At 40.7% G+C, this 15,075-nt stretch overlaps 1 long non-coding RNA gene across 3 annotated transcripts in view; it reads right to left on the reverse strand.

Annotated features, from left to right (window-relative positions):
• Nucleotides 1–15,075, reverse strand: part of LOC121706543 — a 140,622-nt gene that overhangs the window by 72,322 nt on the left and 53,225 nt on the right. The gene's annotated exons all lie outside the window — the stretch shown is intronic.

Below are 15,075 nucleotides of genomic sequence, written 5' to 3' on the forward strand. Positions count from 1 at the left end.
AAGAACTAGCCTCTACTACTCCTCACTGTCCTCATCCAGATACATGTATAGACAGTTTTAACCCAGCTTTGCAGTTACAGCTGATAACATCTAACAAATCAGGAGGAGTAACAGGACTTGAATCAAGGGTGGGCGAGTTCCTCTCCTTTCTTCATACCTGTCTTCTTACTCGATCCAAACGCGGTGATATCCACAGCCGGTGGATCAGGACGGTCTGCTGCTTTCCAAAGCAACACCTGTAGATTAGGGCTTTGACTTTTGCCCAAAAATTATTCGAAGTTCGTTTGTTTATTAATATTAAAATTCGAATATGTATTAATAATATTTTAACCATTAAATGTCTTCAGTAAGACCGATATTGGTATCAAACTTAAGTTCTATATGTTCTGTCCACCAGAGGGCAGTGTATCAGTCAATGTCAATAGACTATGTGCACGAAAGGCTGAGTATTTATGCGTGTGTTAAAATTGTTATTATTGAGCATAAGGCCGGGCGATAAAACGATAGCAATATGTATCGCAATAGACATGTAATCGATATCAATAAAAAATACGTTCGATAGAACATTCATAAATAAAAGCAACACACACCTCCTGCCTTACGTTGTCCATAAATAAATAGGCTAAATATATCTTGCATTGTAGTATGTCAAACTCTACCAGAGTAGGCGATAGAACTAGGCCTACCTCCAGTGGTGGAGGAAGTACTGAACCTCAGTACTTAAGTAAAAGTACAAATACACAGAGAAATATTTACTTTAGTAAAAGTACCACAATGACAACCCTACTTAAGTAAAAGTAAAAAGTACCTGCTTTTAAATGTACTTTAAGTATTAAAAGTAAAAGTATTTGCATAATGATTTATTCTCTTAATATCTATATTCAAAAAGGAAAAATCAGTATGGGCTGTGGCATTTTAATTAAGCTAGTTTTAGGTTATACTCGACTAGATAGTTTTAAGTTAATGCAATTGTGCTTACCATCTGTGGCCCAGTTTACATTCTGACCTACAATTCTAGAGACTGTAATTCTGGTTATCTACTAGGGTGATCTGCTGAGTAATATCATTCAGCAAAACACGAGAGCCTGAAGTTTAACGGGGTAGACAAGGGAAACGTCGGGTGGATCGTAATGCCAATTATGCTGATTGAACAGAAAAGTTGCTGAGAAAGGTGTCTTTATGATTAGGTTCAGTTTCACTTGCGCAGACGCATAGGCATTGAATGAGCGCTCACGTTACTACCCCCCAATTGTAGGCTATGCATCTTTATTTAATCACACACAATTAAGGAATATTTCCTAATCTGGAAAATGTTACTGTACGTTGTGTGACAGAAGCATGGGCATAGCCTGTAACTTCACTGATCCGCCGATCGCAATCTCATCGGAGAGGAGGCCCTAACGCTGCAGATAAAAGACAGAGAAAGGCACAGAACATAGTTGCATGTACAGTGTAGCCATGGGTCTGGTGAATATAGCCTACCGAATGCAGATGGCTACAAGCTCACGCTTTGCCTGGTCTAGACTAGAAGCTTATGTTTCTAAGAATGCACGTAGCGCTCCAGAATCTTTGGTAGCAACCCCCCGGTAAAACAAACGTGTTTGTCAGAGAGAAAAAAAAAACTGATCATAAAATGTATCGTAAAAAGGAACGATGGTGTTGTAGAAATGTAGCGGAGTAAAAGTACAGATAACTGCTGTAAAATGTAACGAAGTAAAAGTCAAAAGTATGCACTATAAATTTTACTTAAGTAAAGTACAAATACGTGGAAAATTTACTTAAGTACAGTAACGAAGTATTTGTACTTCGTTACATTCCACCACTGCCTACCTCAACACAGACTCTCCTTGCCCTGTGCACTCTTTCTCTCTCCCTCTCAACAGGCCCATCCCTCCTCAGCATGCACATGTAATCCAAACATTAATAGTGCAAGACGACTGGCTAAATTGCTATTAAATCCGGTTAGCATCATTAGCACGCTGCAAGAATTTGTTCAAAACTGTTGCATTCAAATTGACTGCTAAGTTCTAATCATCTCAATCCCGATGCAAATGGAAAAGTATTTTCCAAGACTCAAACGGGCCTGTCCCAAGGAGAAAAAGTATTCATTTGAAACTTAAACATACGTAGGGAAACTGAACAGTCTAACCAGACTATGATAAACTAGCAAATTAAGCTAACGTTAGCCTACTTTGTTTACAATATTTCCAGGCTTCAACCAGTGCTGCTTTTCATTCAGACTTATCTGCACATTTATTTATTTGAGTGTTTTTCATGATTGTGTTGCCATTTCTTTTCCCTGTTTGCTTTGATTGATAACTGAGGTGATTAAAATCAGAGGAAGGTTACGTTTAAAATAAAAGTGTCTATTATGTCTATGTGTGAGCTCACTAAGCACGAACCAGCCAGGATGCTAACGTCACCTACAGGAGCCCAGATGACCAATAATAGCCTTGCTAATGAGCTCGCGATTTTACTTCACCGGGCGTGAAAAAAACCTCGGAATCTGAATTTAAAACAACGTTTACAACCAAATACATTTATAGAAATCTCCATAGGCTACAGGTTCGAATATTAAGAGATCCCTAAAATTCGTTCGAATATCTTTAATTTTTTTTGGCAGTGGAGGTTAGGCCCCGCCAGGTGTTGGAGGAATGTTGCGGTGGTGCACACTGCGAATGTGCGACCTGAGGGCGTTCTCTGAAGGGAGCTGGGGACGAGCGGCAGGACATGCCAGGTGTTCTTCCCTTTGTTACTCAATTGTGAGTCACAGCAGAGGGCCAGTGAATAGCTATTTCCAAAATTATTGTGGAATTTAGAAATAACTTGAGGATCCAAATTATTCCTAAACACCAAACATTTTTACCCTCCAAAAATCTGTCTAAATCGCCCCAAAAAACCCTCCAGATTAATGAGAGTAAGAACGTGAACCAAACCATGTTTAAATAGTGATTTTGAATCTTGAAAATGTCAGATATGGACTCAGCATCTCCAGTAACCCCTAAAAACATACTAACATTGTCCAATTTGGCCAAGCAGCTCTTACAATATGATCAATATAGGCGATAATGCTAATGTATGCTAATTAGCTAAATTACACAAATTGCCCAACATATGCAAATTAGCATCCAGCAGTTTCTGCATGCTGGGAACACATACAATATATTTCCATTTTCCTCTTTTACATGAGAGATTCACACCCCTACTGCGTAGCATGCCAGAATATCCCCAAACTCTCGGATGTAAAATTGATCTATCCAACCACTTATGGCACTGTAGAAATAGAAAAGTTTGAGAACCTGTGGCCTAAGACATCAACGTTTTGGGCAACACTGGTGGTTGCATGTTAGATCTGAGGTGAATTGGGTCGCGATAGTCTGTCATTTTTAAAAAGTGGGTCCCCAGAAAAAAAAAGTTTGGAAAACACTGCTCCAGAGGAACACTAGCTTAGTGAGACCCGGAATATAAATTTGAATGCATTTTTTATTTCTCTCAGTTATTTTGGTTTATTAGGGCTTCATGAATATACAAAATAAATTTCACCTCTGTACATCAAGTAGTTTTTGAGAAAAGTGATGTCCTCATTTGAGGACACTGGGTCTATCTTACCATAAAACACAATTAAATCGCCATTGTGTAACAAAGTGTAACTCTGTTTTTCATCAGAATAGAACAGAGTTCAGAGTAAAACAAAAGTTCAAAGTGTGTGTGTGTGTGTGCGTGTGTGTGTGTGTGTGTGTGTGCGCGTACATACATTTGCGAGAGAGCGAATGTGCACGTACAGTATGCACATATGTATTTCAACTGAAAATTGATCAAGTAACAAAAACATAAACAATGAAATTCAACACTAAATTCAAGGTTATGCAAAAACAATGCAAACTCTGTGTGTGTGTGATAGTATGGCACCCGGAGGTGTCATTGCAAGATATTTTGTGTATCAAGAGAATGCGCACTCATTTTACAAAATCAATTTAAAATGTGTGCTCATTTTACTAAATCATGCTCTCATTGTACTAGATTGTGCACTGAATTTAGCAAATGATTTGCACAGTTTCCTAAATAGTGTGCTCATTTTACTAAATTGTGGGCTCATTTAGCTAAATTGTACTTCCATTTAGCTAAATTGTGCTATTTTTGTAAAATGAGCTCACAGTTTAGTAAAATGAGTGAACTATTTACTAAAAAAGAGTGGACAATTTAGTAAAATGAGCACATTATGTACTAGAATGAGTGCACAATTCAATAAAATGAGCGCATATATTCATTGGAAATTATAATTAAAAAAATCAATTTAAATCAAGGTTGCAGAGGAGCTAGCTAGGCATAACTGTGTTTAGCCTAAATAAGACCACGTAGCATATTTCACAAGTGTTCTTAAATGTGGCACCTTTCTATGTTCCCTTCTTTGCAGTGCCTTGATGCACTTAGTATTTTTAATAATAAAAGTGGTCACCGCCGCACTTGCAATGACTTGTGGAGTTTCCATTGACTTATTCAAGGAGAAGGCTACAGAGAAGAACATGGAAGTACCAAATGACTTGCTGGTAAGGCTAAGCTACATCTAAGATAAATCCTAAAATAATCCTTACCACGTATTGATCAACAGATATATCCATTAACTACATAATCTACCAACATCAAACAATTTAAATATACGTTATATAGTGTAAAATGTGTGTTTAAATCGTACCCAAAAGCGATGTACGGAACACTGTTACTGTTTCGTGAAGTGATGTACGGAATACTGTTAAGGGATACGTGCAATACCGCGCCAAACCAGAGGCGGCAGACTGTACGGAATATTGTGGCGACTTTGGGTGCGCAACACAGTTCTGGTTCACAGTACATGGAAGGTGCGAATGACACCATGTTCCGTACAGTCTGCCGCCTCTGGTTTGGCGCGGTATTGCCCAGGGTCAGTTACAGGGCAGTAAGAGAATGCATCAGATTAAAGAGCAGTGGGCACTTGTAAGACCTAAAACACAGAACACAACACGTGTACTGAATTAAGTGCCATTTCAAGAAGCCCTTTGTAAGACCAGAACACACAGAACATAACACAAAACAAAATAAATATAAAAATATATTAATATATAATAAAAAAACAAGGAACTATATACAGTATGTACAATATTATACACTATTTACAATATTTACACTATTTACAAATTATACATATATTTACAGCTCCAGTTCCAGTGCCACCTGGAGCGACACACTGTCCTGGCACTTAAAACAGTACCATTCACCCTCTGGTACCACACCGACTTCCAGGCACTCTGTGTGGTACCAGAGGGTGCACAGGTCACACTGCAGCCACTCGTGAATGTCACGGGAGGACCCAGGCGGAGCTATGTCCTTGCACAGAGTGCAATACTGCTCTGGGTCCTCCCGTGCAGCGCGTAACGCTGCCTGGCTTGCTTCCCGCTGCTCTCTGGCCGCCTGCTGGGCCGCCTGCTGGGCTGCCTGCTGGGCTGCCCTTGCAGCTGCCCTCTCCGCCTGCTGTGCTGCCCTCTGTTCTTGCTGGGCTGCCCTTTCTGCCTGCCGGGCTGCCCTTTCTGCTGCCCGCTCAGCCACCTGCTGCTGCCGGAGGAGCCGCTGTGCTGCCCGCTCTCTTTTCTCCTCCTCTTTGCGCCTGTCCACCTCCTCCCTCTCTGCCAGGAGGGCTGCGTAGGCATCTGCAGTGATGACCCTCGCTGGCAGAGGCATTCTCCTCCTCCCCCAGGCCGGCCGGTCAAAATGTGGGGGCACAAGGATGTCAGTTAACCCTGCTGGGATGACACCGGCCGACACCAGGGGATTTGGGTACCTTCTACAGGTGGGACACTGCCCGGTGGTGGGGGCAGCGGTGGTGGTGGTGGGGGCGACAGCAGCAGCAACGGAGGTGGTGGTGATGGTGGGGCCGGCAGCAGCAGCAGCAGCAGCAGCAGCAGCGGAGGTGGTGGTGGTGATGGGGCCGGCACTAATGATTGCGGAGATATTCATGCAAAAACCATGGGATTTCGTGTTTTGACGTTTGTGCTCACCTTTCTTTGGAAAGAAGTTGATTAGCAGTTGTTTCCCCTCATTTTAATGTCTCTCTTTTTCCTGTTTTGGCCTTTTTTTTTTGGTAACCTGACTTGGCTTTCTTGGAGAAAGATATCGCGGGGGGCACTGTGGCGCAGCAGGCTACAGCGTCCGTACCATATACGGGTCCGAGTGCCCACACACACACACACACACTTTGAACTTTTGTTTTACTCTGAACTCTGTTCTATTCTGATGAAAAACAGAGTTACACTTTGTTACACAATGGCGATTTAATTGTGTTTTATGGTAAGATAGACCCAGTGTCCTCAAATGAGGACATCACTTTTCTCAACCTGTGATGGAGATGGAGCTGGATCACGAGATGCATCAGATTACATGTCTAGGCTATGTATTTCCCGCTATTTCAATGGGTTGTCTCAGTTCGTTTTAGCACTAATGATTGCGGAGATATTCATGCAAAAACCATGGGATTTCGTGTTTTGACGTTTGTGCTCACCTTTCTTTGGAAAGAAGTTGATTAGCAGTTGTTTCCCCTCATTTTAATGTCTCTCTTTTTCCTGTTTTGGCCTTTTTTTTTGGTAACCTGACTTGGCTTTCTTGGAGAAAGATATCGCGGGGGGCACTGTGGCGCAGCAGGCTACAGCGTCCGTACCATATACGGGTCCGAGTGCCCACGGGGACCCAGGTTCGAATCTGACCTGCGGTCATTTCCCGATCCCACCCCATCTCTCTCTCCCAGTTGCTTCCTGTCACTCTACTGTCCTGTCCAAAAAAGGCCAAAAAATATACTTAAAAAAAAAAAAAAAGACATTGCACCAGCAGCACAACAATTAGCGGTCCACTAGGCCTACTAGCGATGCTCAGCTAAATAAACAAAAGATACTGTAGACTACCTATAATCGTGCAGGCGGACTAAACCATTTAGCTCTTTAGCAAGGGAGAGTGAGAGTGACCTTAGACAGTTTTCACTATGTTGTATACAAAATCACAGTCAGTCAAACTTTAAATTTCGTCTGACATTCATTTTGACATTTAAAGTAAGGAAGGAAGTTAAAGTTAAAATATTCAGGTAAAATAAATATATGGTGGAAATAAGTATTGAACACTTAAATGTTTTTTCAGTAGCCTAATTAGCCTAAACTTCCAGTAAGTCTATTCGAAATTTTCACCACACATTATTAACACACATATAAAAAATCCAAACATACGTGTTATGTGTAATAAAGTGGAATGACACAGGAAAAAAATGTATTGAACGTTTCTACTGAAATTCTTCAACACTTTGTGGAAAGCCTTTGTTTGTAATGACAGCTTCAAGACATTTCCTGTATGACAAAACGTATTAGTCGCAGTATCAGGTGTGATTTTGGCCCATTGTTCTAAACAGATTCCAGGGGTCCCTCTTGTGAATCCTGATCTTTAGTTACTTCCAGAACTGTTTAATTGAATTTAATTGAATTGGCTGCCTTCAAGTCTTTTTGGAGCTTTCTCCGAGTGGTCCTTGGCTCTTCGAATTGACTATCCTTCTGACTCCCTGGTCAGAAATATTGCGAGGAGATCCTGTGCATGTCAGGTTGATGATGCAGTGATGTTCCTTCCACTTGCAGATAATGGCTTCCATGCTGCTTACTGGAAGATTCTGAAGTTTTGAAATGCATCTGTAACCAGTTTCATTGATATGTTTTGCAACAATAAGGTTGCAAAGGTCTTGGGAGAGCTTTTTGCTTTTATCCATCATGAAATGTTTCCTGTGTGACACCTTGGTAATGAAAAACCATTTTATAGCCCATCAATATGTAGGCTACTAACTAAGGGCCCGTCCACACGGAGACGCTTTTTGGGTTAAACGCAGAGGTTTTGCTTCGTCTTGGCCGAGCGTCCAAACGAATCCTGTAAACGCACTGCCTGAAACCGCACTTTTTTGAAACCTGGTCCCAGAGTGGAAAAATCTGAAACCGTAGCCCTTTTGAATTCGTTGGGACAGCGAAACCGCACATCCTACTTGCCTATCATCGCCACACCTCAGATGCCCTGGACTTGACACTTATAGTATTGCCTAACAATACTAGTTTTCATACATGACATTACCTACGATTACACTCCGTAGGATAAATATCACAACTGATGCTGCGCAGCGCCGATAGCTTATGACTTGATGGACTGAACACTGTTTTTCCCGGTGTTTTTTTTATGCATTCTAGCTACTGTCAGTGACGCGAGAGAACTTAAGTTATTAGGGAAGTGCGGTGTAAGTTTGCATTAATTCGTGCGTAGTGCCGGTGTCAGTAATTTATTTTATGTCTTACAACATAAATAAATGCAGTTGACAATAGTCCACACAAACAATTCTGGTTTCCTTGCACTAGCCATTTCGTCGTAGCCTATTCTGTCTGTTTGTATAGCCTCTCCGTAGACGGGCTCTGATAGCCTACAGCACAAGATTTGGTCATTTTCTGTAAAGAAACAGTGCCACCTATAGGCCTGGGATATGAAGTAACGTGTTGAGTCGTGTTGAGATGGATCCGTTTGGACGCAAATATTCTTGATACGGTTCCAGGGAAGACGGAGGAAAAAAAGATTGGTTTGGTACGTGTGGACTAGGCCTAAGCTTATATTAGGGCCTGTCCACACGGAGACGCTTTTTTGGTTAAACGCAGAGGTTTTGCTTCGTCTTGGCCGAGCGTCCAAACGAATCCTGTAAACGCACTGCCCGAAACCGCACTTTTCTGAAACCTGGTCCCAGAGTGGAAAAATCTGAAACCGTAGCCCGTTTGAATTCGTTTAGACAGCGAAACCGCACATCCTGCTCACGTATCGATGATGTCATCGCCACACCTCAGCTGCCCTGGACTTGCACTTATAGTATTGCCTAACAATACTAGTTTTCATACATGACATTACCTACGATTACACTCCATAAGATAAATATCACAACTGGTGCTGCGCAGCGCCGATAGCTTATGACTTGGTGGACTGAACACTGTTTTTCCCGGTGTTTTTTTAATGCATTCTAGCTACTGTCAGTGACGCGAGAGAACTTAAGTTATTAGGAAAGTGCGGTGTAAGTTTAGGCTACATTCATTTATTTTACATGTCTTACAACATAAATGCATTCACAGTCGAGTGAAATCAGATATAAGCATAGGCCTACAAAGACGCTTAGAACTCACGTTAAGCCGATGGTAGCACACTGAATGCGACTGCGCGATTTGATGCAGGCAAAAGCATTGACTGTTACTAACGAAGGTTTTATAGCAATATTATAAATGTGGCGACAGAATAGCCTAGAACTTGGGTAAGCCTTGCGTTTAGTAGCCTAATTGCGGTGATAGCCAAAACTAATGTGAATCACGGACTATCCTACAACCAAAGAAAGTAAAGGTGATTAGTAGGCCTACCTGCGTTAGCCAAATAAAGGACGGGACTGCACCCTTCACAAACCGTAAAATAAAGTTTATTAGTTTTACAGTTGACTACAGTTGACAGTTCACCATCAGTCCACACAAACAATTCTGGTTTCCTTGCACTAGCCATTTCGTCGTAGCCTATTCTGTCTGTTTGTAAAGCGCAAGTTTTGGTCAATTTCTGTAAAGAAACAGTGCCACCTATAGGCCTGGGGTATGAAGTAACGTGTTGAGTCGTGTTGAGATGGATCCGTTTGGACGCAAATATTCTTGATACGGTTCCAGGGAAGACGGAGGAAAAAAAGATGGGTTTGGTACGTGTGGACTAGGCCTTAATTTGCACAGATAGAAAGGATAACTACTCTCTAACTACTTACAGATTCCAGCTTGTTCCTTCCCTTTCCTTGCCTTAGTGTTTTTTCTTAGCGTGTTCAATACTTTTTCCCTGTTATTCCACTTCATTACACATGACTCTACTTATGGAGTTGTTTGGATTTTTTATGTGTGTTATGTGAGTTATCACTAATGCCTGGTGAAAATGTTGTGCCCCCCCCCCCCCCGTATTCCACCTTTCAAGGGCCCTCTCCTCCATTGGGGTCCTAGTACTTCCCACTTTTCCACCCAGTTCAACACCCTTTAATCTGCTGAACCTTCTGCTCGTTTCCAAATATAAAAAAACTCTGCAACTAAACATTGGCCTGCCTGCCTCAGCTGCCTGTGAGGGGCTTTTCAGTTGTGCTGGATTACTGTTCACTGCAAAGTGACCAAGGATGAGTGCAACTAACTTTGAAAATCAACTACTGCTCAAACTTAAAGGACAACTCCGGTGATTTTTCACATTTTTGACATTTCTCAACGTCACCGAGTACTGTCGGTATGAACAAAACTGAAACAATCGGTTTTACCTAGCTTGAGTTGCTGCAGCTACAGCGCTACACACTGGGAGCATGAACATGGCTGCCTTAGCTGCTGGCTGCAGCAACTCGAGCTAGGACCAAAGTCCTTTTAGGCAAGTACCTCCACTCGCCTTGCCTAGGGTTGTCTCTTCTTGACAGAAAATGGCTAAATCTTACCATTATGTTTGTAGCCTCTTGAAGTTCAGGAAACAATAAAAAGGAACTAGAAATGCAATTCCGAGGAATTACACGAGGGGATGCAATCTGCTGGTTAGGGTGTTGGTGGGGCTGTTGAGCTTGCTGCTAGCTGGTTGGTAGGGTAATTGTGATACCTGCAAAGGTGCTTTTGGAGTAACCAAATTTGAATCTTGTGTGACATGGCATTCTTGAGATATCACACTCAAGGTGTTTTTGACCTTGACATTTGACCTTTAACCTCCAACATCAACTCACTTCACCTTTGAGTCCATAAAAACACTTACCAAATTTGAAGCATGTACGTCAAGCCGTTCTGGAGATATAATGCTGAATGCATGAGATATGGCTGGGACTTTTATTTTGACACATAGGAAACACTTTAACAGGATGTGTAGTTCAGGTAGAGCTAGATTGTATGCTTAGAACCTGAGACAGTTGGATTTCTCACAGGTGACACCTGTGCCAGTGTTCTGATTAGCCTGGGAACTGCTCTGAGAACTACTTAACGAGCGCAGCTGGCTCTATTATGACATCACAGCCCCCATTCAAGTCTATGGGGGAAAAATACACTTTTAATTACAAATATCTCAAAAAGTATAAACTTCTCAAAAATGAAAAACGGATAGGACGGTAAAGCCTTGGAAGATCTACGGAACGGTGTTTGAACCAAATTTGTACGTTAAGTGGTTTGGGCTGAATAGCGTGCACAAAAAGGTAAAAAGAAAAATAATAATAAGAAGATGTCTCCGGATTTCAATAGAGGGGATGCATCCCCTCTAATAAGTATAGTTCGGAGGGGGAAAAAATGTTGGTTGAACGTTCAGGTTAGGCTTCATAGTCACACGATAGTCACAAAAGGCGTTGCAATTAGCCTACAATGTATTATAATATAACTAAGTAGGATAATACTGTGATGTATAAAACAAAACGGATAAATGAGGGGAAAATCAAGTGTAAGATAATCTCGAGTGTCGTTCAGCAGACTTGATCAGCGGATGCAGGTTCGGCGGCAGGTGCAGTGTGCTTGAGTTGTGGCTCTCGTGGTTGCAAGACGGCACCGCAACGAAGCTCGGCTAGGCTTGAATCACTGGCCGCGGTGTTGTGTGCCTTCTGGTTTCTCCACCTCCTTGCGTGTGCATGCGCTGAGACCACGCAACAGCATCAGACATTCACTTTTTGAAACAAGTTGTTTTAGACGGTTTGAAATCACTTTTCATAATATGAAATACTTTTCATCCACACATCAGCAGCCTTTCAACAAGGGTTCCCTCAAGCGTCTTAAAGTGACTCAATAAGATCTATACACTACCAAGACGATCTTAATACCACCAATTCAGTAATTGAATCCAATTCTGTGGGAAACACTGATGTCTCTGTCATTATGCATATAACTACATGCATATTAACATTATAGCTGCAAATGTGTCTTAAAGCATATTTAAAGCAACACTAAAGCACTTTTCCTCTGTCGCATGCACACTATTTGTTTATCTAGCACCGGCTTTGCAAATAATTTGTGTCCACAGACACGGTAGAGTATGTTGCATGATTTAATGAAAGTATGATGTATTGCAACATCAGAAGCAAGTCAAATTTGTAGTTTCTTATGTCTCATTCCATCGAACTAGATCCGCTACCCGATCTAGCAAACTTACATAGTGCGGTTATAGCCGATAGAGGGCCGCAAAGCAAATACAGGAGTGCCGTTCACCCTGTTACGAGTTGATGAACCGCTGAAGCAATTTTGGAAACATTATATTAAGGTACAAAAAACTCTTTGGTGTTGCTTTAACATTATAGCTGCACATATTTCTTAAAGTTCTTTAGTGACTTACCTAACAAGGTGAATACTATCCCAAGGGCTCCTTTGTTCACAGCTGGCTTTTCAAGAACCACCCAAGTCTGATCTCTATCCAGAAACACTACAGTATGTCATCTCTATTTTGTCCTATTCCTAATAAGAGCAAGAGCCTTGAGGCATGTCTCTGCAGTATCAGATGTCAATATTAACTGCAATGACAAAACCCTTTCATCCCATGCCCATGTCTTCCTACTGTAATCTCAATTAGGCCTGGGAGCTTATTACAGTTATGTGGATTTAAGACAGCCTCAATACATGTTCATTTCAACAATTTACAGATTTATTATTGTCTGTGTTGAATGTGTCAAGTTAAAATTCAATTTAGTTCAATGCAGTTGTTTAGCTGTTCTTCTTTACACTCTGGTACACTCATGGGTTAGGGTATCATTTTAGTTATGTCTATTTAAAGCGACATGCTCAGATCCAAAACAGCCATTCTCAGTCGTGTGATGAAATGTGATATTACCGTTGATTTCCCTTTTGGGTCACAGCAACATACTAAGGAATTCAATATGCCTGTCCTTATGCAACAAAGCAGTCCCCATAAAATCATAACAAATGCATAAAATAATCAAAACATGAGCTAATTATAAACATGTAAGCATTCAGCGCAAAATATTCCAGTCAATCAAGGATCATATGGATTATCCAGACCACTAAACACTGACAGGCCAGGGGAAAGGCAAAGGGGTCATACAGTATATGCCTATTCTGTAAAATATTAATGAGGCATAAAAAATGAAAGTAATAAAATAATTCCAGACAGAATAAAGCAGTTTTTAACCCCACATTTATTGCAAAATAAATAATACAACATCAAGATGAGTTGGAATACCTGCTACTACTACTGCTGCAACTGAACCACAACAATGAAGTGTACACTAAAAAAACTAATACAGTACATGAACAGCTAACACATGACAAACATGTTTTCTCTGAACAGTTAAATTTGACAAAGTTGGTATAAACATTCCATTGTAACAGTAACACTCTATCCAGCTCACATCCAGCTCCGCTGTATGTTCGCAGAGAACTATCTCCTCAAACTGTTTGCGAGTGCTCCTCAAGGCAAACAGCAACCTGTTTGCAAACATTCGCCTGTGTTTGTGTAACGGAGGCAAACTGAGCTAGCATGCTAGTTGCCCGTGTAAATCCTCACAGCCCTAACCTTAAGAACGCTTCTAACCGCTGAGTTGGGAGCCTGGACTTTTAGCTCAGTGGTTAGAGTGTTCGATTCCCATGCCGGTGTGATGAGGTGGCAGGTTCGTGGGTCGTGAGCGGCGGACGAATTACGACCTCTGTTACATTTGCAAATTTGAACGCACCTCAGTTCTTTTAAATTGTCTTCTAAGTACTAAGAGTAATTAGTTTATAATTAGGGCTGTCAATCGATTAAAAAAAAAAATCTAATTAATTACATACTCTGTGATTAATTAATCTAAATTAATCGCATATATCATTTTTGCTGTTAAAGTATTTTAAATATTTAAATTGAAATGAATCATTGAATAATCAGCATTAGTGACATTAAAGTTCAAAAACTATTTTATTATTATTTTCACTGTTCAAATAATTGCCATAATAATCTATGATATGACCTAATACGCTGAGGAAATAAATTCAAAGTGCGTCAAATTCAAATAAATTCAGCTTCGGGAAGAAGTTTTTTTTTTCACATACAAGGCATTTCAGGCCACAGATATAACCTAGGGGACACAATGAAAATAAATTTACACTCCCCTCAATGCCAACACTTATTCTTTGCATTGATGTGCGACTATAGAGTTGATGAACTTCGGTGATATGCAAATTCCTTGCTGCAGACATTGCAGAGGACTTTATTTTCAACACTGTGTTTTTTTTCAACACCATCAGGCCGTTTTTAAAAGTAAATGTTCCAATCAATGACCCAGGCAGCACGTTTTCTTCTCTCTCCTTCATTTTACAGTCTAATTTTTACTGACTAGAACGGCTCGGGGTCAAAGGTCATACGGAATCGATTAATCTGCACTCATTTTTTTAATCAGTTATTTTTTCTCAAATTAATTAATCAGTTATTTTGACAGCCCTATTTATAATATAATAATATAATGTGTTTATAGTATTTGGCAGATGATTTTGTCCTTAGTGATGTACAGTATAACACAACATTAGTTAAACAAATAGTAATAATAATAAAGTTTAAAAAAGCTTACATTAAGCGTCATAGGCCTTATAACAACAATATAAACAATAACAATATCAACAATGAAAATTATTGCATGGATTCCAGTTGCTGCTACTGGAAGAAACTGGAATCCATGCATTTCCACAGAATTATTTTTGGAATCTGATCCCTTATCATACCTGTTCATTCTTACTCGTCGCTCGACTTATCGTGACTAAATTCAAGATGGCTGCAAACGCTAAACTCTGTGAAGATACTGTCTGTATAAATCGTCTTGTAAGTAAATTACCTGTGCTTTTTCAAAGTTCTCAATGTCTCGTTTTAAATGTCAAGGCCTTTGGAAGTCTACCAATGAAGTATGGAGCTACTTTGAACCTCGTAAATGGTGTGAAACAATAATTTATTTGCATGGCTAGGCCGATGCCCGAGGCACCCCCATCGAAAAACTGTTGGTAGCATTGGCTAACTAGCGCCAGATTTCTGAGTGCAGGGGACAAGCCGAAATTAGCTATGAGA

Source organism: Alosa sapidissima, chromosome 4 (assembly GCF_018492685.1).
Source record: "Alosa sapidissima isolate fAloSap1 chromosome 4, fAloSap1.pri, whole genome shotgun sequence".
Taxonomy (NCBI): Eukaryota; Metazoa; Chordata; class Actinopteri; order Clupeiformes; family Clupeidae; genus Alosa; species Alosa sapidissima.